A 26996-nucleotide genomic window follows, 5' to 3' on the forward strand; every position below is an offset into this window, starting at 1 on the left:
CAACCTAAGTGTAGTGGTATGCACATTGATGGCAAGTAACTTATAGAGCAAAACTCTGCTTCACAGAGCACGGCTTTGGGTTCCCTGCGTCATGCATCAAGCTTTGACTGGCTATCTGTTTTACATATGGTAACAGATATGTTTCAATGCTATTCTCTCAAATACCTGGAAAGGTGAGGTGAGGAGGGAAGTGGGAGGGGAATTCAGGAGGAAAGGGACACATGGATGCCTATGGCCAATTCATGTTGATGTATGTCAAAACCCATCATTATTATTAACAACCCAATACTGTAATTATCCTCCACTTAAAGAAATTAAAAAAAAAAAAACCCTCTCTACTTACTGAAAACTACATAATCATCCTTCGGCAAGTATAATTCACATGATATCACAGACTTGCTACTGCATTTTTATTTGATAAGTAAGTCCATGGTTAACACTCAGATGTCCTATGTGACTTCTCTGAAAATTCACACATGCCCCAAGATATGTGATCTGGGGATCTTTTTTTTTTTTAATTTTTGTTATTGTTGTTGATTTTTTCTTGCTTTTGATAGGGTTGTAAATTGACCTGGAGAAATTATCACTAATGGAGTACATTTAGGTTTAGACAGAATTTTATTTGACTTGTTATATATTTTTGTTGCTGTTATTTAGTCGCTAAGTTGTGTCCAACTCTTTGCTACCCCATGGACTGTAGCCTGCCAGGCTCCTCTGTCCATGGGATTTCCCAGGCAAGAATCCTGGAGTGGGTTGCCATTTCCTTCCTTAGGGGGTCTTCCTGACCCAAGGATCAAACTTCCATCTCCTGGTTTGGCAAGCAGATTCTTTACTCCTGAGCCACCAGATATCTGAAACACATACTTTGGATGGTTTTCTTCTGTGGATACCAAATTTTGCTTCAACCCCTTTCTAAAACAGAGGAGCTTTGGTCTCTTTTGATTACTCACTCATATTCTTGTGCCCACACACACAAGCAATACACACACATTGATAATTTTTCCACAAGCTGGTATTTGTGTAGTTTGAATCACTGAATGATCTCTGAACCATGTAATTTGACAAGATCTGGGACCATTCTTCAATTTACCAGGAATTTTCTGCCTTTTAGCTTGGAGCGATATGAAGTGAAGTGATGATAGTCACTCAGTCGTGTCCAACTCTGCGACTCCACCAACTATAGCCCACCAGACTCCTGTGTCCATAGAATTCTCCAGGCGAGAATACTAGAATGGGTTGCCATTCCCTTCTCCAGGAAGTCTTCCTGACCCAGGGATTGAACCTAGATTTCCTGAATTGCAGGCAGATTCTTTACCATCTGAGATGCCTGGAGTGATATATCAGGTTCAATATTCAAACATTGGGATGGTCTAGAAATACACAGTGAAAGATTATAGTCTCTGATGGCCATGTTCTTTGAAGAGAATTAGCAATGGCACCCCACACCAGTACTCTTGCCTGGAAAATCCCATGTGCAGAGGAGCCTGGTAGGCTGCAGTCCATGGGGTCACTAAGAGTCGGACACAGCTGAGTGACTTCACTTTAACTTTTCACTTTCACGCATTGGAGAAGGAAATGGCAACCCACTCCAGTGTTCTTGCCTGGAGAATCCCAGGGACAGGGGAGCCTGGTGGGCTGCCGTCTATGGGGTTGCACAGAGTCGGACACGACTGAAGCGACTTAGCAGTAGCAGCAGCAGCAACAATATAGAAAGAGTATGATGATTTAGAACAAAATACTTTCCAGTGTCAACATAGTCCGTTTAAAATTTTTCTTCTGCCTGAGAGGTTGTCAACATTGGGGTTTCATCTCTGAAAATGCTAATTTCTCAATTTTCTAATCCTCTTAGTTATCAGGCAATTTCAGGGAAATTAAATGAGATTATATATTTGCTTCATTTTAGACCAGCTGTCCTAGGTTTGAATATACGTGTTTTTTCTACCAGCAACAGCAATTTTAATAGTAAGATAACAAGTAACTGTTTTTGGAGGTCTTGTTCCTCCAAGACCTGTTTGTACTGATGATCTTGCTGAGGTTTCTGATAAATCTATATCAATAAATGATGTCGTATTCATCGATCAAGTGTTCAAGCATAGAGCTGAAGTTGCAAACAACATATTACACGTGTTAAAGCAAAGATTGTCACTTTTGATGGGAATAAAGGGTAAGTAATGTTGAGAACACTAAAGCCCTCTATAACAAAGACTAATATGAACTATTTTGAGCTGGTGGGCCAGCATATATCTGAACAAATACATTCCTAATGGTTCTGTGAACTGGGAGACAGAATGAAAGTAATTTCGGTAGCATTCCTAAGTCTGCAATTCTGTTAGGCCAGTTCAGACTCTCTCCACAGGAAGCAGACATTGAGGTCAGAAGTTGGGTCAAAGCCTTTTAATTGTGAACCTCCACGATGCCTCTGGGCTCAGGTCAATAACCTGAGAGGCTCTGTTTGTGGGCCTGGAAAGGGTATATTGTAGGGGCTCAGGTGGCCCACTAGGCTGTTCTAATACTCAATTGTGAGAAACAGATTATCTGCTTTGCAGATTATCTGATCTTCTATCATCAGGCTCCCCATTGGGCTTTCAGTTGCCAAGATTGGGGCTCAAATGTGAAGTACAGGAAGTTGGGCAGAGTGGAGTCTGTGTGCAATCCCATTACAAAACCAAATATAAATCAGTCAACAGGCACTGCTTTGTTAAATGACTTCAGGCTTATTTGGTTTGGCATTTTCTCTTTCTTAATCTATATTCTCTAGAGTTGCCTAAGCCCCATTTATTTTACTCTTACCTCTTAGAAATCTTTAGAAAATGGACATATCATGAAATTCTTGCCAAATGGAATGACTCCAACACCTTTCCTGTTTTTGTGTTCTCTATAATGTAGGCAGAGCACTACAAAGTAATTTAATTTCTTCTGTGGAAATTCATAAAGTCGTTCCCATCTAGGCAGTCCTTGGTGCCCTGGTAATCTTGCTTGATTGTGCCCTTCAAGGCAGCTATGGTTCACTTAAAAGAAAGAGTGGTCATTTCTGTGAGTCACAGTTTTCCATGGATTAGGAAATCAGGGCTGGATTGTGAATTATGTTTTATCAAAGACCAGAATATTACCATCATTCTCTCCTGTTTTAAGAAACAAAGAGAGAAGAGACAGAGGGAGGGAGAGAATCTGATATAAGTTATAGTATTTTCTATGGTTATGGCACTAATGATAGAGAACCTGCTTGCTAATGCAGCAGATGTAAGACATGCAGGTTTGATCCCTGCGTCAGGAAGATCCCCTGGAAGAGGAAATGGCAACCCACTCCAGTAGTGTTGCCTGGAAAATCCCATGGACAAAGAAGCCTGGTGGGATACGGTCTGTGGGGTCATAAAGAGTCAGACATGACTGGGTCTGAGCACAGCATGGCTAGACAGGTAGTATTCTTGATAAGTTTTTGTTCAGTTCAGTCGCTCAGTCGTGTCCGACTCTTTGCGACCCCATGAATCACAGCACACCAGGCCTTCCTGTCCATCACCAACTCCTGGAGTTCACTCAGACTCATGTCCATCGAGTCGGTGATGCCATCCATCCATCTCATTCTCTGTTGTCCCCTTCTCCTCCCGCCCCCAACCTTTCCTAGCATCAGAGTCTTTTCCAGTGAGTCAACTCATCGCATGAGGTGGCCAAAGTATTGGAGTTTCAGCTTTAGCATCAGTCCTTCCAATGAACACCCAGGATTGATCTCCTCTAGAATGGACTGGTTGGATCTCCTTGCAGTCCAAGGGACTCTCAAGAGTCTTCTCCAGCACCACAATTCAAAAGCATCAATTCTTCGGCGATCAGCTTTCTTCACAGTCCAACTCTCACATCCATACATGACCACGGGTAAAACCATAGCCTTGACTAGACAGACGTTGGTTGGCAAAGTAATGTCTCTGCTTTTTAATATGCTATCTAGGTTGGTCATAACTTTCCTTCCAAGGAGTAAGCGTCTTTTAATTTCCTGGCTGCAATCAGCATCTGCAGTGATTTTGGAGCCCAAAAAATAAAGTCTGACACTGTTTCCACTGTTTCCCCATCTATTTCCCATGAAGTGATGGGACCAGATGCCATGATCTTTGTTTTCTGAATGTTGAGCTTCAAGCCAACCTTTTCACTCTCCTCTTTCACTTCCGTCAAGGGTCTTTTTAGTTCCTCTTCACTTTCTGCCATAAGGGTGGTATCATCTGCATATCTGAGGTTATTGATATTTCTCCCAGCAATCTTGATTCCAGCTTGTGCTTCTTCCAGCCCAGCGTTCCTCATGATGTACTCTGCATATAAGTTAAATAAGCAAGGTGACAATATACAACCTTGACGTACTCCTTTTCCTATTTGGAACCAGTCTGTTGTTCCATGTCCAGTTCTAACTGTTGCTTCCTGACCTGCATACAGGTTTCTCAAGAGGCAGGTCAGGTGTTCTGGTATTCCCATCTCTTTCAGAATTTTCCAGTTTATTGTGATCCACAGTCAAAAGTTTTTGTTAAGAATGTATATTTTATGCCCTCCTTGGCACAAGAAAGCATCCCCACATACTTACAAGCAAAATGGCAAACTCTTGGGACTTCCCTAGTAGTATAGTGGTTAATACTTCATACTTCCACTGCAGGGGGCATGGGTTTGATCCCTGGTCTGGAAACTAAGATCCTGCATGCTGTGGTGCAGCCAAAAAAAAGAAAAACTCTTCAATCCCAATCTCTGTTTTCACCCCTTGATCATGTGTCACTCCCAAAGCAGTGCTTACGAAGCTAGTTTTCCCCCTAAAATACATAGTATTTCCTGTTTTTTACTAGTCTTGGTACAAATACTCGAAGAATAGAGCACTGATTGGTACTAGTTAATAAAAATTTCTAGTTTCAGCAATGCTTTCACCTGTCCTTTTCTTTTTATAACCAGTTTTGATGACTTGGCATGCTCACTTATGATACTGGCATGTACATCAATGACTTGTGAATTTTGTGGGCAATTTATAACTCTTATTATTCAACAGATGTTCATTTTATACCTACTTTGTGCCAGGCACTATTCTAGGCCTTTGGTATAATAATAATAATTTAACAAAACAAGTTATTTCTGCCGTAGTGGAGTTTACAGCCTACAGAGAATAGACCGACAATAAAAAATAAATAAGTAAATTATGCAGTTTGTTAAAAAGAGGTAAGAGCTACAGAAAAACAAAAAGAAGAGTTTAATAGGTTAAAGTAGTGAGAAATGTTGAGGCAGAGATAGGGCGGTTTGATTGAAGTGGGGTGATCAAGTTGACTTCATTTAGGAACAGCAAAAACTTGAGGGCTATCATGGGAGTTAGTTATGAACATTTGTAGTCAAGAAAATTCCAGGCAAAGGGAACAGCCAGTGCAAAGGCCAGGAGATGAGAGCATTCCTCCAGGTGTTCAGACACCCTGTTTTAATAAACTGAAACTAGAATGCTTTTCCTAAAATCAGCCTTTCATTATCAAGTACTTTTGTCTATCCTTTTGTTGTTCTTCAGTTGTTTAGTCATATCCAACTCACTGCAACCCCATGGACTGCAGCACACCAGGCTTCCCTGTCCTTCACTGTCTCCTGGAGCTTGCTCAAACTCATGTCCATTGAGTCAGTGATGCCATCCAACTATCTCATCCTCTGTTGCCCCCTTCTCCTCCTGCCTTCAACCTTTCCCAGCTTCAGGGTCTTTTCCAATGAGTCAACTCTTTGCATCAGGTGGCCAAAATATCAGAGGTTCAGCTTCAGCATCAGTTCTTCCAGTGAATCTTCAGGGTTAATTTCCTTTAGGATTGACTAGTTTGATCTCCTTGCTGTCCAAGGGACTCTCAAGAGGCTTCATCAAAAGTTCGAAAGCATCAGTTCTTTGGTGCTCAGCCTTCTCTATGGTCCAACTCTTACATCCATACATGACTACTGGAAAAACCAGAGCTTTGACTATACGGACCTTTGTTGACAAAGTGATATCTCTGCTTTTTAATAGACTATCTAGGTTCGCCACAGCTTTTCTTTCAAGGAGCAAGCATCTTTTTATTTCATGGCTGCAGTCACCATCTGCAGTGATTTTGGAGCCTAAGAAAATAAAGTCAGCCACCGTTTCCATTGTTTCCCTGTTTTCCATGAAGTGATGGGACCGGATGCCATGATCTTCATTTTTTGAATGTTGAGTTTTAAGCCAGCTTTCTCACTCTCCTCTTTCACCTTCATCAAGAGACTTCTTAGTTCCTTTTTGGTTTCTGCCATAAGGGTGGTGTCATCTGCATATCTGAGGTTATTGATATTCCTCCCAAGGAATTGATTCCAGCTTGTGCTTCCTCCAGCCCAGCCTTCCTCATGATGTACTCTGCATATAAGTTAAATAAGCAGGGTGACAATATACAGACTTGATGTACTCCTTTCCCAATTTGGAACCAGTCCACTGTTCACGTCTATCCTTACTGTTTGTTTTGAAATAATTTAACAAAATTAGAAGCAGGTGGTTTCCCTCAATGTATCTTTGTTTCTTGAAATGATAGTAAACTCTCTCCCAACATCCAAGACATCCTTTTCCTTTTTAAGTGTCTTGCGTCTTCTGAGAAGTAGAAGTCATATGTGTGCGTGTATGCTCAGTTGTTTCAGTCATGTCCAACTCTTTGCGACCACAGCCTGCCAGGCTCCTCTGTCCATGGGATTCTTCAGGCATGAATACTGGAATGGGTAACCATTTCCTTCTCCAAGGAATCTTCCTGACCCAGGGGATCAAACCTGCATCTCCTGCATTGGCAGGCAGGTTCTTTACCACCAGCACCACCTGGGAAGCCCAAAATAATTTCACGTATTGAAAGAAATTTAGTTCCTTTAGTAATTTAAATGAGTATACTTGGAGTAGCTGTGTTATAATATGGAAGAGAAAACCATTTATTAAGTGCCTCTTATGTGATAGACACTGTCCTAGGTCCTAAAGGGACCTGCATTATCTTTTTAACTTTACTATTGTGAAGTAAGTGCTATTGACTCCATATTGTACAGGATTAAAAGAGCTTTTAAATAATTTGGCCAAAGGCTCAAATTAGAAACTGGACAAGCCAGATCGAAACCTAGGTCCAATAGAGTTTAAGGCCAATGAATAGCGCCACTGTTTGCTCATTTTCTCAGGGAAGTGTTAGTCACTCAGTCGTGTTCAACTCTTCGGGACCCTATGGTCCATAGCCCACTGGGCTTCTCTGTCCACGGGATTCTCCAGACAAGAATACTGGAGTGGGAAGCCCTTCCCTTCTCCAGGGGATCTTCTGGTGGATTGAAGACCCATGGATTGCACCCAGGTCTCCTGCATTACAGGTGGATTCTTTGCCATCTGAACCTCCAGGGAAGCCCTTTCTTTTCCCTCACTTTTCACAGGTAACCAATCAATACATCCTGTTCATTCTAGCACCTGAGTTATCTGTCAAGTTTATTCACGTTTCTCCATCTCCATCACCAAGGCCCTTGTTCAGACCTGTGGTCTCCAAGGCCCTGCTGGTCTCCAGGCTTCCAGTCTGAGCAGTAGTTCTCAACCCTGGCCATACCGTAAAATAACTTGGGTATTGTTGCTGTGTGGGCCCCACTCCAGATCGATTAAATTAGAAACCGATGTAGGGGGTTTAGACATTGATATTTTTAAAAGCTCCTGAGTGATTCTAATATGTTTGTGTGTTGATAACTACTATATTAGACTCTTTTACAATGTATATTTTACCACTAAAATCATTGAGTAGCTCCTTCTTCCTCTCAGGATAAAATCTGGGCTTAATATGGCCATTCTTGACCTGGTCTCTGCGCTTATCCTGCCAGCCTTTGTATCTTGCCTTGCCCTCGAGGTTTATTTGTAAATCACATAAAATTACATTAAAGTTATAACACCAAGAATTTTTTTTGTATTTTGAATCAATATTTTGTTTAAAATGTTCTTCTTCTAGGACTTCCTGTCCAGTGACAATCAGCAAACCCCTAGGGGCACTAAGAAGTGATAAGTGATCTTAATAAAATAAATAACTGTTTTGTGAAGCTAATAGGGCTCTCTGATATACCTGATTGATATTCTTTCAGACAAATCCATTGAAAGAACACACAGACTCTGGCCAATCAGAATTTGAGTCTTCCTTGTAGTAGTGTTGAAATCAACATGAATTCCTTGGACTTCTCATTTCATAATTTACACTCTTAAATGTATCTGAGAGTAGAGTAAATATTGGTGAAACAACTTAATCTGGCAGCATTGTGATATTTAATCTGAGAAAAGTTTATTTTCTTTTTTAATGATTGATGAAAAGTTAACTTGCCTGTCATTTCAAGCTCTTTCATGCCATCATCCTTGCAGAGTGCTTCAGTAACTAATTAACAAAGATGTTATACTCTTATTAATGCCTTCTTTCAATTAATGAGAGTGTTTTCTGTAAGATTAAATTGGAGGCCAGCACTTTTATGAATCACTTATTGTTAGATAAGCTAAATGTTATTTTATTCAATGGGTAATAAGAGTAAAACATATCGACCTGGCTTATGAGTACACTGCAGTGAAGGTCTCCACATTTAGCTATTTATCAGAATCACCAGGGAACCTTTTTTAAAAGTACTGTTTCCTCAGTTCCACCTTAAATTTATTCAATAAGAATCTCTAGGTTTACCGGAGCACAGAAGAGGTCACGAATCTTGTGAGTGCGGATTTTAGAGGAACCTGTCCCAGAAGTTGTCCCTGAATTGACGGTTCAGAGAACCAGGCAGCCCAGAAACCCAGGCGTGGAGATTGATCCTGCGGGAGAAAGGGGTTCATCATGGCGGATGATCTAAAACGATTCCTGTATAAAAAATTACCGAGTGTTGAGGGGCTCCATGCTATTGTTGTGTCAGATAGAGATGGAGTGCCTGTCATCAAAGTGGCCAGTGATAATGCTCCAGAGCATGCTTTGAGACCTGGTTTCTTATCAACTTTTGCCCTTGCAACAGACCAAGGGAGCAAACTCGGACTTTCAAAAATTAAAAATATCATCTGTTACTCTAACACCTACCAGGTGTTTCAATTCAATCGTTTACCTTTGGTAGAGAGTTTCATAGCCAGCAGCAGTGCTAATACAAGACTAATTGTCAGCCTGGAAAAGGAACTTGCTCCATTATTTGAAGAATTGAGACAAGTTGTGGAAGTTTCTTAATCTGAAATTTTCTTCATCATATCAGACACAATATCAATGCAGCAATCTTTAGGCCACAGTGACACTTTTATCCATGTACTCAAGGACCCCTTTTTCCACTTTACTCTAGAGAAAGAGCCTAAGAGATAGAATTTATGGACAGGTTGATGGTTATCTTTTTTTGTGTAGGGCTGTTTCTTATTTAGTGAGATCTGGGGATACCACAGAAATGGTTCAGTCTATCACAGCTCCTGTGGAGTTAGTCCAGTCACCAAATATGCATGAGATCCTATTTGGTGGCTCAGAATCAAAATGATACTTTGATCCCCTTGAGCCATGAAGTGCTCCCTTTTATACCATATGCCAGGCCTGCAGAATGAGGCAGACTCTTTTTATTGTGAATAATGAGGCCATATTTTTCTTCATATTATTTTCTTTGCTTTGAGTGTGAGGAAGAGAAAGTGGCTTAGGAAAAGTGAATGAAACCAGTACAGTCACTAACTTTCATTTGTATATATTACTGTGCGCTGCAGGTGAGTCCTACTAATGAATTTGTTTCTCCTCAGAGGATGCTGCACTTTAATGGAAATGAAGATGATAGCTAATGGTTTTTTTCTTCCACTCTGCTTTCTATAACCAATCAGTGTTTTTTTACTGTTTGTTTGTTCTTTGTAAAATTTAGGTGGCATCCATTATTGAATTCTGTTTCCAGTATTGGTATGTGTGTACAACATAGTAGTTTATCCCTTTTTTCATACATGAGGATAAATAAAATAGTATTTTTTAAAGTAAAAAAAAAAAGAATCTCTAGGTTTAGACCTAAGAGTGTCTGTTTTTTGTTTGTTCGTTTTGCTTTTTGTTTTCTTAAAAATCAGATTCCCAAGAGAGTCTGATGCACAGCCAGGTTTACAAACCACTGGACCAAAACATATTTAGTAATGGGAGGAGACGTAGAGTCGCCTGATAAAAGTAACCTGTTCACCCATTTGTGATAAAATATCGCTTTTAGAGTACTAAGTAATTAGATGCCTGGGAGTCATCTAATGACTAAAAAGCAGAATGAAAAATATCACTCTGATCACCCATACTTCTTCTGTTTCCCTTACACTTGAGTCATCCGCAACCTATTGAGACTTTTCTCATAATGATGGGCTTCCCTGGTAGCTCAGCTGGTAAAGAACCCACCTGCAATGTGGAGACCTGGGTTTATTGAGACTTTTCTCATAATGATGGGCTTCCCTGGTAGCTCAGCTGGTAAAGAACCCACCTGCAATGTGGAGACCTGGGTTTATTGAGACTTTTCTCATAATGATGGGCTTCCCTGGTAGCTCAGCTGGTAAAGAACCCACCTGCAATGTGGAGACCTGGGTTTGATCCCTGGGTTGGGAAGATCCCCTGGAGAAGGGAAAGACTACCCACTCCAGTATTCTAGACTGGAGAATTCCATGGACTGTATAGTCCATGGGGTCTCAATGAGTTGGACACAACTGATTGACTTCCACTTTCACTTTTCACTTTCTAATAATAATAGGTCTCTAGTATTTATATATCCAACCAGTCCATTCTAGAGGAGATCAATCCTGGGTGTTCACTGGAAGGACTGATGCTAAAGCTGAAACTCCAATACTTTGGCCACTTCATGCGAAGAGTTGACTCACTGGAAAAGACCCTGATGCTGGGAGGGATTGGGGGCAGGAGAAGAAGGGGACGACAGAGAATGAGATGGCTGGATGGCATCACTGACTCGATGGACGTGAGTTTGAGTGAACTCCTGGAGCTGGTGATGGACAGGGAGGCCTGGTGTGCTGTGATTCATGGGGTCGCAAAAGTCGGACACAATTGAGCAACTAAACTGAACTGAACTGATACCCTATGACATAGATATTGTTATATGTAGGTAATAAATGAGGAAAACGTATAAGCAAGTTACCCCAGGGGATCCCAAGTAGCCAACATGATCCCAGCTCAGGCAGATTAATCCCTACACCCCCATTTGTAACCACTCTCCTCTGCTCCCCCTAAACACACCATGTGCTTTTTTTTTTTAATGTTCTTTTTACAGTTCCATTTTTCTCCCTCATGATACTTTCTTTGCCAAGAATCCCTTACTTCTCATTCTTCTCTATTGAAATCCTGCTTTTTCTATAAAGCCAACCTTAGCTCTGCTCTTTCTTTGAGCTCTTGTCCCAGTATCTTCTCTGCCCTTAGAGCAAATCAATTGTCCTTGACTTTGTATCCAAGGAGAAAAGCCAACTAATGTTTATTAACCATCTACCAGGAGTACTAATAATACTACATCTGTGTTATGTTGGGCAAAATGAAGTTCCAGAAGGTAGATGCCTTTTCCGGGAGCCCCCCTCTGTGTGTGGAGAAAGACAGATTTGAACCCCTGTCTGTCTCACTCTAGCTCTTTATGCCATGGTATGTGTGTGGTTCTGTTTTTTGACATTTTGTTCATGTCCTATCACAGCACATTTCATGCTATAAAATAATGAATTGTGAATTCCCTGAGGGCAAGCACATTATATCCACCTTTGAAACCCGCATTCCAGAAAAAGTGCTGTGCATGTAATACGTGCTCTGGATAGTATTTGATGAATGGATTTAGAGGTTCTTCCACCTCATGCGAAGAGTTGACTCACTGGATAAGACTCTGCCGCTGGGAGGGATTGGGGGCAGGAGGAGAAGGGGACGACAGAGAATGAAATGACTGGATGGCATCACCAACTCGACGGACATGAGTTTGAGTGAACTCCAGGAGTTGGTGATGGACAGGGAGGCCTGGCGTGCTGTGATTCATGGGGTTGCAAGGAATCGGACACGACTGAGTGACTGAACTCCAATAATTCAGATCTTGGGAATTTTTATGGTGCTAAGCATACACCATAGCTTAAAGTTAACGTGGTTAACTTTACTTTCTCCTCATTCAAAGTGTACAGATTATCTCACAAATCATCAGGAAAATGCCAGATTAATCTGTTAGGAGAGTTACTAGATTCTTTCTCTCCAGGCATGGTGTTATTTAGTGACTTTATTTGCCTTCTGATTTCTGTCCGTAAGGAGTACTATTTGGAGAAAGAAACAAAAAAGATGAAAGAAGAAAGCCTGGAAAGTAGAAAGAAGGCCTTGAAGTAATTTTTGTTTTTACAAAGCCAAACTTTCTTCCATGAAAAGTACCTCTGAGCTCCATGGGGGGAAGATAAAACCATGAAGGTTGAATGTTGGTATTTACTCGGCATGCTTAAGAAGTCTACATCCTTCTTGTCACTGTGCCCTGCAGTTTTAATGTAGAAAGAGGCAATTCTGACTTGACCTTAAGTGCCTCACCAATCTACTCAGGGGACTCCCTTTAGGAATATGAGCTGACACCACCTTGCCTGAGCTTCTTTCAATCAATAACATGGCAGAGTACACATGATCCGAATAGGCAGACCGATAAGAAATAAAAGCATATCTGTTGATACAAATGGAGCGATAAATGGACTAGTCTTTGTCCAAGGACTTTGAAGGGGAAATCACGGAGAGATGAGATGATGGCCAGATGTGAATGTATAGCAAATTCATTGTTTTCTGTAGGATGACTTTTCTTTCATTCCTGATATTCAGGAGAGAATGGGCAAGTTGTTCTATGCCTGAAAGGAATTTGTTTCTCTGATTCTTGGAATAAAATAAGCCTCCTGGGTGTGTGCATTTTGTGACTGTAAATCTACAGTGACAAAATTGCATTAATTTGACTGACTAGAAACATTAACCATATTATATCAAATAACTGCCAGAAATAATTCTCTACCATGCCCTGTGACTTTATTTTAATTGATTTTTTTTTTTTTTTTACTTTTGGCTTCTGTGATTTTTGTTTCTTTTGACACATATTTATTAAATGCAGGGAGAAAATTGTTTTGCAAATTATTTTTAGTGTGTTTACCTTGTTTAACTCGGTGGGTTAACTCTCTTTCTCCAGAATTCCAGCCTCTTTCATTTTCAGGCTCAATACTGCTGATTTCGCTTTTTGGGCTCACTAATAGCATTACCATCCACATCAGCAGTCTCCACAATTAAGCTGTATGCTTAGCAGTATCATTTGATGTTTTGCAAAGATTTGAAAGTCAAAATTGAATATGATTGATTGCTGCAAGATATGTTAATATTAGGATTCCTGAGCTCTGGTGTAGAATAAATCATTCCCTGTAATAACAAAGATAATGCCTCTAACATTACTCATTTTATGTTCTAGCAGTAATCAGGCCTTAGGAATAAGCCTCATTTGTCTGCTGTAGAGACCTCATAGAAATCACAAGGTGACTGTTCATAGAAACATCATTGAGGATGGTAGAATTTACCTGTCAATATTACTGGCAAAGATGTATTCCAAAGGATAACTTCATTTCCTTTATCAGCCTTTCTTTCTATTTACCCGATATTGGATGTTTAAAAATGAAGCTGTCTTATGCTTCACATCACGGTTTCCATAATACATCCCCCAATCCAGCAAAAAGAAAAGCTGTTTTGTTATTTTTTTAATAATACTTGTCTAAAAAATCCCTACTCGTAACAGTGTAAACCAACATCTTTTGAATATTTACTAAGTGCTAAGAATGGTACCATGCATTTAGCATGGATAAATTTATTTAATCTTTACGATAACACAAACAGGCCTTATAATTACACAATAAAAAATCTTTGCAGTAACACAAAGACATGTAGACACTGTGTTTATTCCCAGTTAACTAAAGAAACCTGGTCCCAGAGAGGTTAGATAACTTGCCTAGGGTCACAGAGATAGTCAGTGGCAGAGCAGGATTTGAACCTAAGATGCCTGGCCCCAGGGCGCATGCTCCTGACCCATAGAGCAGACCTGCTGGAGGAATGTGTGAGAGACAGTCCCTGTCCTCCGTGGCTCTCTTTCTCATTTCGGTGATAATAATCATGATAGGGTGCCATAATAAAAGATCACCTACTCCTTACTGATCTTTATAGGTGTTGCAAGAATTAAAGAAGAGACAAGGACTAGTATAGGCTGGGTGGCGTTCAAAACAGCTCGTCATTGTTTACTTAAAACCGAAATGGCCAGTAAAACTTCAAAACTTTCAAACACTGAGTGTTGATACTGGAAGTGATTGCTAGACTGCAGTATCTTTATTTTCTACCTGTGATTCTAGATACTGGTAGGAGCATCTCTTTGTGATTTTAATTTACTCCCAGATTATTTTCAATATTCTTCCTTTGGGGGGAGCTTTGTGCTTGCAGATCTCTTCAGTTCAGTGCAGTGCAGTTCAGTTCAGTCGCTCAGTCGTGTCCAACTCTTTGCGACCCCATGAATCACAGCACGCCAGGCCTCCCTGTCCATCACCAACTCCTGGAGTTCACTCAAACTCATGTCCATCGAGTCGGTGATGCCATCCAGCCATCTCATTCTCTGTCGTCCCCTTCTCCTCCTGCCCCCAATACCTCCCAGCATCAGGGTCTTTTCCAGTGAGTCAACTCTTCGCATGAGGTGGCCAAAGTATTGGAGTTTCAGCTTTAGCATCAGTCCTTCCAATGAACACCCAGGATTGATCTCCTTTATAATGGACTGGTTGGATCTTCTTGCAGTCCAAGGGACTCTCAAGAGTCTTCTCTAGCACCACAGTTCAAAAGCATCAATTCTTCAGCACTCAGCTTTCTTCACAGTCCAACTCTCACATCCATACATGACCACTGGATAAACCATAGCCTTGACTAGACAGACGTTGGTTGGCAAAGTAATGTCTCTGCTTTTTAATATGCTATCTAGGTTGGTCATAACTTTCCTTCCAAGGAGTAAGCGTCTTTTAATTTCTTGGCTGCAATCAGCATCTGCAATGATTTTGGAGCCCAAAAAAATAAAGTCTGACACTGTTTCCCCATCTATTTGCCATGAAGTGATGGGACCAGATGCCATGCCTGTGAAATAAATCGAATCTATACTTGATAAATATGTTAGACAACGCCAGCTTGTTATCTAGCGGGTTGTTCAAGAAAGAAGGAAGTGGTTCTAGTTGTGTTCTTTCATGGTCTCTGGTCTTACTCCTTTAAAGTTTCTGGCTGGACAAAATGATCCCTCATTTTCTTCAATTAATCAAGTCAGTGCAGGGTGACTACTTAGGTAAAAATAACTTGCTTATTTAATGTCAAAGTCTAGAGTGAATTAATTTCCCTTCTTTGGTTGTCAACAAATTTGGAGTTTGGGGCAGTTCTGGTGAAGCAAAGCCCTGGGTAACAGTACCAGTGACAGAACATTTGTACCAGTAAGCCTTCAAGCTCTTACTCAGCTGTCAACACATGGGCACTTTCTGGAACCAGATTCTCTCATGCTGTGCACTGCCTGCAGCTCGCCCGAAGCTGTACTTTGACTAAAAGGGCTGATTGCTCTTCTTTAACTCTTGTTCTCATTTCGTGTTAAAACCCACTTAAAGTCTGTCCTTCGTTCTGAAAAGTACACAGGCACGTGTCATCTCCTTAACCATGGTGATGTGGAAGGAAGGGGCTCCAAAGAAATGCTGGACATCTGAGTGAATAATTGATTAGCGAGTAGACTGGCGGTGTTAATTGTGAGCTGTGGTATAATGACTGCTGAAACCAAAGCTTTCTGGAGGTTTTCAAAACTTGGGTAAAGTTTTAAATACTGAGCAGTAGAGTCAATGTACTGAGGTGGAATTGAAAGTCTTTTTTATTTTTTGACAGTAATAGGCTTATTTTTTTTTAAGAGTATGCTTTATTTACAATGTTGTCCTAGTTTCAGGTATAGAGCAAAGTGATTCAGTTATCCTTAAATACACACACACACACACACACATTCTTTTTTAGATTCTTTTCCCATATAGGTTATTACAGAATATTGAGTAGAGACTTGGCTTTTGCCATTTGCCACTTTTGTTCTCTGACTGCAGGCTCATTTGTTATTGACTGTGTGTGTTGTTGTTTTGTTTTTAATGTTTGTCTGCCTGGAGCCACTTTGGGGATATTTATTTATTAGAAATACTTGGGAGTGCAGGATGGATAGAACAGCCTCTAGAACCAGAGAATAATAGACAGAGACAAACACAGATGTTGGATAAAGCAATGAATTCTTTAGCCATCTCCCACCAATATAGCACAATGAAACAGAAACTTTATTCATGTCGGGCCTGACAATTTGATTTTCCGTGATTCTTTTCAAGTGAAATTGTAGAAAAGAGCTCCCAAGTTTCATCCCGTAGAAAACATTACAAATCCTTTAAAAATAGAAGTGGCTTTCAGTGTCTCCACTGAAAAAGAATTCGTAAACAATTGGAGTTTTGTTGACCTGCACTGCCTAATACGCGAGTAACTAAACGTATGTGGCTAATTGAATTTAAATTTAAATTAATTAGAAAATTAAATAAAATTTAAAATTCAGGCCCCTGGTTGCAAAAGCCACATTTCAAGTGTTTAAATAGCTACATGCGGCTACTGGCTATTGTGTTGAACAGTGCAGACTGGAACTTTTCCATCGTCGTAGAAAGTTCCAGTGGACAGCAGTGCACTGGACAATACTAGGGAAAGCCAAAGAAGTTTTTGCTGGTTTCTTTTGTCTTGTACTGTTTCTGGTTTTGGTTTTTAGTTACAGTCTTTAAATGTTTTCTTATGGAGGCAAAGACTGTAACTGTTTAATGGGAGAATGTTGGTGTTCATCTTGGTATCTCACTGTTATGGTATTAAACAACTCACAGATCTGTAAATACATTCCAGTAACTCAGGAACTAAAGAGATACCTTGTAGATCGGCCAACCCATGTTTTTTTAGTATTCATAGCAAAAAAAAAAAAAGAAGCTTTGCTTATAGGTTGCTTAGAAGAGAGAAAAAAATTTCTGATTACAGAGCCAAAGAATAAAGTTTCTTTGCTTCTAATGAATTTATAACCCAAGAACATTTCAACAGAGGGAACTCAGAAGAATTTTTGTCTGTGTGATAAAAGGCAAGATTAAGAAAATCTAGAAGGAAATACTTAAGAAAGTAAATCCTTTTAAATGAAGGGGAAAATGTATTTTCTTAAGCTGTATAAAACTATTTCATAATAGTAAAGGTTTGTTATAAAGAATTTATACAGTAGAGAAAAGGATACCTAATAAGGTAAAATTCACTTGGAATTCTATCAAACAGCAATCAACTCTTGTAACGATTTAATATATTTTCTGGTCTGGCAAAATTATAATCATATTGATGACAGAGGTGTCATTGACAACTGAGTATGGTTAAGTGTGGGTTGTGCTCTCCGTGTGGAGAAGGCAATGGCAAGCCACTCCAGTACTCTTGCCTGGAAAATCCCATGGATGGAGGAGCCTGGTAGGCTGCAGTCCCTGGGGTCGCTACAACTGAGCGACTTTACTTTCAATTTTCACTTTCACACATTGGAGAAGGAAATGGAAACCCACTCCAGTGTTCTTGCCTGGAGAATCCCAGGGACGGGGGAGCCTGGTGGGTTTTCTGTCTATGGGGTCACACAGAGTCGGACACGACTGAAGTGACTTAGCAGCAGCAGCAGCAGTGCTCTCTGTGTGTTATTGTTTAATACTCACTGCAGCCCCTCAAAGGGAGAATCACAGGTCTTTCACTCCTTGACCACATCTAGTAACAGAAAAGCTCTGAAAACCAAGAACAAAACAGGAGTCTGGGTCAGGGCAGTCTGACCTGAAATGATATGAGGTTGGTTTTCCACTTTATCTCATTAAATATGAATACTAACATATTTTGCTGGAGAAATAGGTAGTGTACTTAATTATAAAATTCTTCCCTAGAGCTTACTGGAATGTTTACTTAAAATATATATACACTATATGCGTGCTGAATTGCTTCAGTCATGTTCTGTTCTTTGCAACCCTGTGGACTATAACCTGCCAGGCTCCTCTATCCATGGGATTCTCCAGGCAAGAATACTGGAGTGGGTTGCCATGCCCTTCTCCAGGGGATAACCTTTCATTAACTGTGAAAAATACTGAAAGCCATCTGGCCCCAAGATTTTGGGATAAAGCCTATAAAACTGAATTCTCTGATTTTACTGCAGAAGGGATATCAGGACATTAAATAACTTGCTCAGCGAGATGTTCTGTCCCTAGACTGTGGTGGTCGCCACAGAAATCTACGGCACATGTTAATAGAATTATATACAATTATACACACATACCAGAGAAGTCAATGGCACCCCACTCCAGTACTCTTGCCTGAAAAACCCCATGAATGGAGGAGCCTGGTGGGCTGCAGTCCATGGGGTCGCTAAGAGTCAGACACAACTGAGCGACTTTACTTTCACTTTTCACTTTCATGCATTGGAGAAGGAAATGGCAACCCACTCCAGTGTTCTTGCCTGGAGAATCCCAGAGACTGGGGGAGCCTGGTAGGAGGCCATCTATGGGGTCACACAGAGTCAGACACGACTGAAGTGACTTAGCAGCAGTAGCAGCAGCATACACACATACACAATTCCATGTATATCTGGGACGACTTAGGAGGTTGGGAGTAACATATACAAGCTACTATATATATAAGGACCTACTGTATAGCACAGGAAACTATACTCAGTATTTTTTAATTACCTATAAGGGAAGAGAATCTGCAGAAGATTATATATATATACATATATATGTATATACACTCACACACATACATATGTATATGTGTGTGTTAGTCGCTCAATCATGTCTGACTCCTTGCGACCCCATGGACTATAGCCTGCCAGGCTCCTCTGTCCATGGGATTCTCCAGGCAAGAATACTGGAGTTGGTTGCCATTCCTTTCTCCAGATATATGTATGCATATAACTGAATTGCTGTGCTGTATACGTGAAACTAACATGATACTGTAAATCATCTATATGTGTGTGCTAAGTTGTTTCAGTCATGTCCCACTCTTTGTGATCCCATGGACTGTAACCCACCAGCTACTCTTCCATGGGATTCTCCAGGCAAGAATACTGGAGTTGTTACAGGAAGGGGGACCCCTTCCAGGGCCCGAAACTGGGCTCTTGCCTAACACTCGGAAATGAATTGTCCGAGGAGACACATGTGCTGACGAAGCAAGAGATTTTATTGGGAAGGGGCACCCGGGTGGAGAGCAGGAGGGTGAGGGAACCCAGGAGAACTGCTCTGCCACATGGCTCGCAGTCTTGGGTTTGTTTGATGGTGATGGGATTAGTTTCCGGGTTGCCTTTAGCCAATCATTCTGACTCAGAGTTCTTGCTGGTGGTGCACGCCTTGTTCAGCCAAGATGGATGCCAGAGAGAAGGATTCTGGGAGGTGGTCGGACAGGTGGTGTCTCCTTTTGACCTTTCCCGAACTCTTCTGGTTGGTGGAGGCTTATTAGTTCCCTGTTCCTTACCAGGACCTCCGGTCCTAAAACAACTCATGCAAATGGTTACTATGGTGCCTGGCCAGCGTCGGCGTTTTCAATCAGTGTGCTTCCCCTAACAGAGTGAGTTGCCATGCCCTCCTCTAAGGATCTTCTTGACCCAGGGATCGAACCCAGGTTTCTTATGTTTCCTGCATTGGCAGGCAGGTACTCCAATTAAAAAAAAAAAAAAAAAGAATTTAAAATAAATAAATAAAAGGGAAATGTAGAAAATATAAACAGACAAAAAAAAAAAAAACACCCTGGTGAACTCTGGATAAGGTCGGTGAACTGTATCACTGCCAATTTCCTCGTTGTGATACTGTACTACAGTTGTGAAAGATGTTAGCACTGGGGAAAATTGAATGAAGGTTACACAGATTCTCTGCATTATGATCCTTAAAATTGTAACTTTAAAAAAAGAAGGAAAAAAAATAAAAACTCCTGCAGTCCTCCTGGTTAGTGGAAAACAGAGCTCTGACTCTCTGACTCCAGAATTTGAGTGCCTAGATAGTATATTAAAAAGCACAGACATTACTTTGCCAACCAAGGTCCGTCTAGTCAAAGCAATGGTTTTTCCCGTGGTCATGTATGGATGTGAGAGTTGGACTGTGAGGAAGGCTGATCGCCGAAGAATCGATGCTTTTGAACTGTGGTGTTGGAGAAGACTCTTGAGAGTCCCTTATACTGCAAGGAGATCCAACCAGTCCATTCTAAAGGAGATCAATCCTGGATGTTCATTGGAGGGACTGATGCTAAAGCTGAAACTGCAATACTTTGGCCACCTCATGCGACGAGTTGACTCACTGGAAAAGACTCTGATGCTGGGAAAGGTTGGGGGCTGGAGGAGAAGGGGACGACGGAGAATGAGATGGCTGGATGGCATCACCGACTCTGTGGACATGAGTTTGAGTGTACTCTGGGAGTTGGTGATGGACAGGGAGGCCTGGCGTGCTGTGATTCATGGGGTCGCGGAGAGTCGGACACGACTGAGCGACTGAACTGAACTGAACTGAAAGCATTGTTTCATTTGAGCAAAATTACTATATATTGAGAAACAGTAAATAAACACCTACCCATCTTTTGGAGACCCAGTAGAACTTTCAGATATTGATAACTTGGTAACCATCCCTACAATTTTGAAGCATTATTCGTCAACAAGAAGAAAATTTTGGTTTATTAAACTTCTGAGGTTGAATTTAATGTTTTGTTTTAATTTAATGATTTAATTTAAAATGTCTGTTAAAATGCATATGTAGATATTTGAGAAAAGGAAGCAAATTTCTGACTTACTATTGATTAAATTCAGTGTTTGTCTAAATATAGTATTTTTCTTGTGATTTCTAGGAGTACAAAAGATATTATTAATGAACCATAATTTTCAGGCAAAGTTTTTTATTTTCTATATTTACTGGATTTTAAAAATAATTTTACTTATTTTTGGCTGCGCTATGTCTGTTGCTGCGTGTGCTTTTCTCTAGTTGCTGGACATAGACCTCTCACTGCAGTGGTTTCTCTTGTTGTGGAGCATGGGCTCTGGGGCACAGGCTCAATAGTTGTGGTACAAGGGCTTAGTTGCTTCTCGGCATGTGGGATCTTTCCGGATCAGGGATTGAACCCGTGTCTCCTGCATTGGTATGTAGATTCTTAACCATGGAGCCACAAGGAAAGCCGTATTTGCTGATCTTAAGCTATAATAATGTGATCTTAATATAACAAGCAAAGTTAGAATTACAGAGTACCCTGACATTTTGCTCAATCTCTGGGTCTCATGACATCAGCTTTGGCCAAGGATTGGCAGTCTGCTTTTTGGGTAACAAGCAATTTACCTCGTTGAACACGCCAATGAAAGCAGTATTAAAAGGAAATGGAAGAGGCTTCCACTGTGTGTATTGGTTTATTTATTTATTTTTTCTTAAACCATGTATTTGTTAGAATCTTGGACAAGCAAGCAAGAATCAATGACCTAAATCCTCTTTGTGATTTTGCTGTGGCAGCCTCATATTAATTGGCTCCATCAAAATAACTCTTCTAAATCTTTCCAAGTCCATTGGCTTCAAATAAATAGTGAACATTTGATCCACCTAAAAAAAAAAAAACCTTGATCTGACTGTGGCATTGGCTCTTTTTAGAAATGCAATAATCTATCACAATCCACCCAACTAACACTTATTATGGACCAACAATGTGTAAGGCTTTATACCTGGTATTGTTTGTTGTTGTTTACTCGCTAAGTCATGTCCAGCTCTTGGGACACCATGGACAGTAGGCCACCAGGCTCCTCTGTCCTTGGTATTCCCAGGCAAGAATACTGGAGTGGGTAGACATTTCTTTCTCCAGTAAGCAAATCCTTATCTGTTATATTTCCTGCATTGGCAGGTGGATTCTTTACTGCTAGCGCCACCTGGGAAGTCTACTACTACAACTGCCACTAAAACAAATTCTTCTTTTCTGTGAACTTCTTGAAAGCAAATGTGTTAGTTATCTTTTTACCTCCATCCATGATGCCAGGTAGGCTTCCCTGGTGGCTCAGTGGTAAAGAATCTGCCTGTCAATGCTGGAGAAAGATATGGGTTCGATCCCCGCATTAGGAAGATCCCTTGGAGAAGGAAATGGCAACCCACGCCAGTATTCTTGTCGGAAGAATCCCATGGACAGAGGAGCCTGACAGCCTGCAGTCCATGGGGTCGCAGAGTCAGACACGACTGAAGCAGCTTAGCAGATAGATAGCAATAGTGATAGTAGAAATATAAGCAGCAGTATCATGGTATTTTTTCTGTGTTTGGCACCATTCTAATATTTTATACTAACTCATATAATCCTTGTATCAACCCTAGGAAGTAGGTATTTTGGAGGAGGGAGGGAACAAAAAGTGCCCACTGAACTGAGAAGGCATCTTTAGACCAAAAAAATGAGACAGGCAACTCCATGTGATCAGTTGTTTGGTTTATTATAAAGTAACTTACAGGCTGGGATCTGATGGACAATGATCTGGAAGCATTCACAACTGTACTCCACACTGCCGAAGGGCCATGGAGACAATCATATTAATAGTTAACCTAGGGTGTGGAGTAGGTGTTTGGAAATAGGATGTGCATTCCTAAGTGAAGACTCACGAATGGGTAACTAATCTTGTGGGTGCTGGGCATTTGTCAGTGTTTTAATCATTGTTTGAGACCTATCAAAGCACAGAACCCACCTGATCCTGATAATTATTAAACAATGTACTACAAAGGGCTTCCCTGGTGGCTCAGCATAAAGAATCTGCCTGCAGTTCAGGAGACTCATGTCCAATCCCTGGGTCAGGAAGCTGCCCTGGAGAAGAAATGGCTACCCACTCTAGTATTCTTGCTTGGGAAATCCCATGGACAGAGGAGCCTAGCGGGCTACAGTCCATAGGGTCGCAAGAGTCAGACACGAGTTAGCAACTAAACCACCACCACTACCAGTTTGGCTCCAGAACTTATACTAGTCTGTATTTTCAAATGAGGGGATTCTTGGATGTGTCTTCAGTAATAGATAGGGAAGATCATTCAAAGAGAGACACTGCAAACAATTCTGCTCAGTAGTCACTTAATAAATGCCCATGGTGTGGAAAGCACTCTAGATGTGAATAAAATATAGACACTGCACTCAGGGAATTGACAGCAAGTTTACATCCTTTCTAATGATCTATTTGGGGGCTGTTTGAGAAACGAGTATAATTTCTATCTGATGGTTTATTTTGCCTTTTTGTGATCCATTGTATTTCTCACTGAACAATCCACCAATCACAAAATATTTTGCCGCCACTTTTTTTTTTCTTTTAACTTTTATCAAGTGCCAAGTAAAACTTTGGCAGTGTACGGAGACCTCAGAAACAATAATAAGTGAGATAGATCATCCCTTCCCTCACAGAATATGCAGTTAGTGAAGATGATTAAACAAGTATCAAAATAAAATGTGAAAAATGCTCTGAGAGGTGAAGATACGAGAGGGTTAAATAGAGACCTTAACTCTCAGGGACCTCAGGCGTGCTGATGCCTGAAAGATGAGGTGTCATCTCATCTGAGGAAAAAGGGGTTTCAGGAATAGACAGTAGAAAACACATATTCCAGGCCCAGGGAACAGCACGCTCAGGGGCCCAGCACAGAGGAAGAACCTGGTTCATTTGATGAACTTAAGGGCAAGTAGGGTGAGCAACCTGATCTTGCATATGTCTTCCTTCTCTGAATCATCTTGGGGAAGTTGCTTTTACTCTTTAAGCTTCAATGACTCCATTTAAAGAAATACAGTACCTCCCTCTTCGGGTTGTTAGAAACATTGAATGAGATCATGCTTACGAAGGACCAAGCCCAGAGTGGGTGCTATAGGAGACTTCATCATTATTAACTTAGTGGGGCCACCTTGACCACATATGGAAATTGGGTTAGAGCAGGGCTAGACTAGAGGTGTGGAGACCAATTAGGAAGCTGGTACAGTAATTCAAGAGTAAAAGAACCTTGGAGAGGAGGAGAGCAGCAGTGGGAATGGCGAAAGGCAATGCTATTTTAGAGCCAGAATAGAGTCCTTGGTGGGTGTAAATATAGCAGGTGAGAGGGAAAGGAGTGAAGGTTGACCCCTAGATTTCTAGTTTTGGGTAACCAGCTAGGGAAAGACAGGTTAGAAACCTAAATCCAACCTTGTACAATTTTGGAAAATTAACCCTATGGCTGTGGATGAGCTATTCTTACATAGTCAGTGACAGAGTAGATAGGAAACACTTCTAAATTCCTTCCCAGCATCTTTTCAGCATGACACACAGTAACTTGGTTAGCAAATACCATTTCTGTGAAAACCGAATTATAAGAGAAGAAGCATATCTTTGCATGGAGTATCCTAGGGCAGTTGGTCTATATTCAACAGTGAAAAGTCTTGATTCTGTTTAGTTAGGTCATATCTATAATATACTTAACTAAAAAATGAGTGTCTCTTATGCTCACTAGGAGGGTGTTCATTTGCCAAAAAGAGCTGCTATGCTTCCTTCTCAAATGAATCTTCATAATCAAGTCAGGCATAACTGACTTATTGATGGCCTAGACTCTACTGGGTACAAGCACAGAGCAAAAGTACTGTCACTCAGCGATTTTTAAACATTATTTTTCCCCCCTTTTGATTAAAATTTCAGAATAAACCCATAGTTTCTGCAGTCAGTTTCAGGTGTTAAACATCTTGTCTACTAGAAGAAAACATATGAGAATATCTTCTTAAGTCACAAAATCATAACTATATATGAAAAGATTGATCAAATAGACTTTGTTAAAATTAACATTTGTTCTACAAAAGCCACCATTAAGAGAATAAAAGGCAAGCCACATGTCAGAGAAGATATTTAGAATACACATGTCATTTGTCAGCTATCCAGCAAAAGATTTATATCTAGACTATGTAAATAGCTCATACAAATCAGTAAAAAACATAGGTGACATAATAAGAAATGGGCAAATATTTGAATAGACATTTCACTAAAGATGATATCCAGATCTTCAAGAAGCATATAAAAAAGAATTCAACACTGTCATCAGGAAAATGCAGAATGACTAAAATTTAAAAAGATGGTCAATGATAGATATTAACGCAGATACCTAGTGACTGAAATTCTCATGTAATACTGATGGGAATAGAAAATGGTTCAAATATTAATACTTTGGGAAACTGTTTGGCAATACCTATGACTGGTATATGAATGCTACCCTTTGACTTAGCAGTTCTGCTCTCACATACACACCCAGCAGATGAGTGCACATGTCCACTGGAAGACATGTTCTATAGCAACATTTTTGTTTTTAATAAACAAAAATGGAAAAACTTCAAATGTTGATCATCAGGGAATAGATAAATAAGTTGTGATGTATTCATACAATAGAACACAAAATGTGAATGGAAAAGTAAATAGTACTCCACCCAAATACATAGTTAACTCTTACAGACATAAGACTGAGCTGATAAATCCAGACACAAGAGAGTTAATATGTATGATTTCATGTATGTGAAGTTTAAGGTTAGAAAAATTAACTTATGGTGGTAAAAGTGGGAATAGTGGTGACATTAGCTGGGTGGGTCTTGACTAGGAGGAAGCATGAGGAATCTGTCTAGATTACTAGAAATGTTTCATTTTGGGGTCTATGCGGTGATATATGTGTATGAGATATATATAGAGAAAAATTTAGACTATCTTTGGTCTACTTCAATAAATAGAGAAAAAACCTAGTCCGGTGTACTGTCAACACTTCAATCTCCTATCCAAATGGAAGCTTTTCCCCTTTCTTCCCCTTCCCATCAACTCATGGTCAATAATCTGTAGTGAGAAGGGAGAGTTCTAATAGGTTTCTTCTCTCATCCTTGGTCCACCTCCTTTCCCATTCCTGAGCCATTGTTTTTATCCCCTCTAGGATCAGGTCAGTGGAGGAAGGAGGGGTCAGAGATGAATGGATAGTGCTGTGTCTTGGCTTGTAATCAGGTTCAGATGCTGAGTGTGGCACATCTTCAAAGGCCAACTCTTTCTCTTGTCAAGATGCTTCTGTGGGTTTTTCAGTGATCCTGCTTCTTCTCTAGGAACCTCCCAATACAACATTAACTGACATGAGCAATGATCATTTTCCTACTCCAGCTGCAGCCCTTGGCCTTTATGGCTCTACTCCTCTGGGTGGAGTCCTAGTCAAAAGGACTCAAGTCCATCTCTTCCTTAGATCACTTGACCTGGAGGAAAACCAACATGTCTTTGCCTGCCAGTGGAGAACTTGCATTCACTCCCATTGTAGCCTCTCTTCCCCTCAGCCTCTCAGCTCTAAGCTTCCCAAGGAGCGAACCAGGGCCCACGCTCTTGCTGTATATTTTTGCCATGAGGATAAAATAGAAATAATTATATATATACAGAAATAGATGCATATAAATATATACATGCACATACATACGTATTCAGTTCAGTTCAGTTCAGTTCAGTCGCTCAGTCGTGTCCGACTCTCCGCGACCCCATGAATCACAGCACGCCAGGCCTCCCTGTCCATCACCAACTCCCGGAGTACACTCAAACTCATGTCCACAGAGTCGGTGATGCCATCCAGCCATCTCATTCTCCGTCGTCCCCTTCTCCTATTATAGACATATTATTCAGTACAAAAGTAAGTGTGCCAAGTGTTAGCTTCTTTCTTCCTGGACTAAGTGACCTTTCACTGCCTTTCTTTCAGTAAAGCATCTTTCTTTAGTTACAGGCTTTGGGAAGGGCAGAGAGGACAGGGTTTAGGATACATTATTAAGATGTATTGTGTCATTGGAGTTTACTCTTCAGAAACTTTTAATAAAGATGCACTATATTTGAAATTAAACCAGGTGTGGTAAAATAATCATAGCCCTAGAGTTTAGAAAGGCCTATATTTGAATCCCAGCTTCACAGTTCTAGGCATGCATTCAGTCAGCATATTTATTGAGGGCTTCCTTTGTGCCAGGCACCTTTGCAGGCACTGCAAATCT

The 26996-nt window shown here is 40.6% G+C and overlaps 1 protein-coding gene and 1 pseudogene across 7 annotated transcripts in view; both read left to right on the forward strand.

Moving 5' to 3' along the window:
- The window catches only part of SLC10A7 (solute carrier family 10 member 7), a 311758-nt gene that overhangs the window by 171396 nt on the left and 113366 nt on the right, over positions 1 to 26996 (forward strand). The gene's annotated exons all lie outside the window — the stretch shown is intronic.
- Positions 219 to 17785, forward strand: LOC148774824 (ragulator complex protein LAMTOR3 pseudogene; annotated as a pseudogene).

Source organism: Moschus berezovskii, chromosome 19 (genome assembly GCF_049115385.1).
Source record: "Moschus berezovskii isolate FMDL1 chromosome 19, NW_MosBer_1.0, whole genome shotgun sequence".
Taxonomy (NCBI): Eukaryota; Metazoa; Chordata; class Mammalia; order Artiodactyla; family Moschidae; genus Moschus; species Moschus berezovskii.